At 36.6% G+C, this 2,839-nt stretch overlaps 1 long non-coding RNA gene across 1 annotated transcript; it reads right to left on the reverse strand.

Moving 5' to 3' along the window:
* On the reverse strand, nt 1-2,387 carry LOC107579767 (uncharacterized). Its single transcript, XR_001608529.1, has 3 exons — nt 2,271-2,387; nt 536-617; nt 1-35 (listed from the first exon to the last, which is right to left on the reverse strand). It is a non-coding gene; the product is annotated as an uncharacterized lncRNA (long non-coding RNA).
* Between the last annotated feature and the right edge of the window lie 452 nt (nt 2,388-2,839).

Below are 2,839 nucleotides of genomic sequence, written 5' to 3' on the forward strand. Positions count from 1 at the left end.
CTCTCCCAGACGAGACTCTTCCAACAGAAACTGACCTGACAGACAAGAAAGAAAGAAAGAGGAGCTCACAGGATTGAAAACAACTCAAACACAGCAGGCCAGAAGCCCGCAGGTCGAACAGTCAGAGATCAGTGCAGATACGCAGCACAAGCTTCCAAAAACACACAGAGACAAAGAAAGGAAGAGTGGAGCATGAAGGACATGAGGCATAGTGAACCTAAGTATATAAAATCAGTATATAAAAATAATCATAACTGTAATAAATAATCATAATAAATTACAATATATAATATTATAAAAGAATTCTAAATTTTAAAAACATTTACATAAATTCTGTGTAATAATAATAATAATAAACAGGAAAAACAAACTATATTTAATAATAGTAATAATAATACATTTTATTAAAAAATAAAATAAATAAATGGTGGAATATTTAAAGACACTATCAAATAAAATATCAAGTGTATATCAAAAAATATTTTTTAAAAATTAGAAGGGAAGCAAATCAGTCAGAAAGGAAATCAGATTGTACCGTAATGCATATAGCAGTTTCCTCTCGCAGGATCCAGCTTTATTGCCTTCAGGAAGTAATGCTCTGCTTCAGACTTCTGTCCCTGTGGAGAAATTAAGAAATAATTACACCTGCACCCAACATTATTAATGAAGGGACACAATCATAACCAGACCCTTTAATTTTGTGCTTTATATGATGCTAGACATCATCAAAGTGTGGGGAAAGTATACCTTTTTTATGGTTAGTACACTTTCTAATAAAGTACACTTCCTTTACAGTTCAGTGCTGATTGCTTCCATGTTGGTGTTACCTTTGCATGTTCTTGTCATAAGCAGTGAGGTTATATTATGCTTAATTTACTGAACGGTTCTGTGGCAAACAACTCTGATAAGAGGATAAAGTAGTACCTTGGAAAGCTGTAGCATTTCATGCTCTCCTTTGCTACGGTTCCTGAAAAGCATTCAACTACATCCAAGAACGTTTATCAAATGTACAGGCCTATAAGTCAAGGTTTCAAAAAGCACTAAATAGCTTCAGATTTGAATCCAAAAGGGAAAATACAAAACAAGCTATTGTTTTAGCCTCAATCCACGATTTAAAATAGCTTTAGAGGTTTTCAGAAACATAATTCCAATAGAAGTTCAAAACAGACTGCGAAACTCTACACAAGGCTGGACAGAACAGTAAATGTCTGAATCGTTCAAATACAGCATGCCATAACTTCAGTCATTTTGTCTGACGCTGTCCTGACAGCTTGACACAGAGTAACCCAGCAAATACACTGCAGTTCCTCGACAGCTGGTCAAAAGTTCACCAGTAACCTGTTTTCAATAAGGAAAGAGTAATTACATTAAACGCGGTGCTTGAGGGATAATAACTGGTTTTAAGCTGTTTATTAGGCACACAGGCCAGTGAGGGGAATTTAAAGCGAGCAAACAGGTTTGAGGCAAGAGTCTGGACTCTTGACCAGCCGTGCCGGGACACAAACCCAAATCAGATTAGAGGGAGGATATGAGATATCACGTCCTGGGGGGGACGCAGCTGCTCGACCTTTCTTCATCACATCTCTCCGTTTACATCATAGTGGTCAGAGAGGAAAATATCACAAGCGACTGGACGACTGTTATATCGTATGCAGATTTTTAAAGGCATCATAACAGTGATGTTCGTGTCTGAGAGACATTTTTGTGTTAATGTTCCTCTCAAGGACAAAGCAATTAAAAGAAACCTCAGCATTAAGAGGCTCATGAAGGGTCATCTGTGACTCAAATGATTTTAATAACCAGATATCTTTGGTCTCTTCTTTCCACTTGGTCTCCCCTTTTCAAGTTTGAAATGAAAACTGAATGTATTTAATATTTAACTATGCTTTCTCAAATCCATTTAGCTTCAGGTTTTTACATTCATACTGAAAATTTAATAGCAGCAATAGTGAGTTAAAAATACAGCAGAAAAGCCTGAGACCACTAGTAAAAATGCTTCTATTTGACCTAAACATGAATATAAAAATACAATAAATAAATAAATGAATAATTCTTGGCTTAACCATTGCAATTGTAAGTGCAAGTAAATAAATTAATAAATTGTAGGTTTAAATATTACTTATTAATTGCAGATTTTCAATGCGGTCTCGCATTTTTAGGCACCACCACTATTTTGTTTTATCTTCCACATGTCATTCACAATGACCGTTTGGCAGAAGAAAAGCTCACAAACACAAAGGGGTATTAATGCACTTGTCAGCTTGACTCACCATGACAGACAGCAGTTTTCCATAGGTCAGGTGGGCAGGAATATGGTCAGGTTTGGCCTTCAGTGACTCTCTGTACCAATGCCCTGCCTCCTCTAGATTATTCAGCCTCATATACGCCTCACCTGTGGACCAAAGTCAGAAGGACGTGTAAAATTACATAGAATTATTTGCACTTCATGCCATCAAATCAAATGCAGAGACAAGCATGTCATGGGATGAGTTTGAAGAGTTATGTATGACTTTTGCAATACCAAGGTCCTGTTTTACATTCCCTAGGAAACGCATGTGTTAATAAAATGTACACCTTGAATGGACTCTAAAGTTACTTTGGATAAAAGCATCTGCCAAACAAATAAATGTAAACTCATCACATCTCCGGACACTGAATCAGTAACACAAGGGCACATTATTTATGTATCAGATTCCAGTCACATCTCCAGATGTGAAGGAGAGGAAGAGTATTGCGGCATAAAACTGCAAAGGAAAAAAATCACTGGAGATGGTATAAATATACATATGGGGGCTGAAGAACACTAAAACATTTTAGGACATCTCAATCCAAGCAGCTG

Source organism: Sinocyclocheilus grahami, unplaced genomic scaffold (genome assembly GCF_001515645.1).
Source record: "Sinocyclocheilus grahami isolate Dianchi unplaced genomic scaffold, SAMN03320097.WGS_v1.1 scaffold20051.1, whole genome shotgun sequence".
Classification (NCBI taxonomy): Eukaryota; Metazoa; Chordata; class Actinopteri; order Cypriniformes; family Cyprinidae; genus Sinocyclocheilus; species Sinocyclocheilus grahami.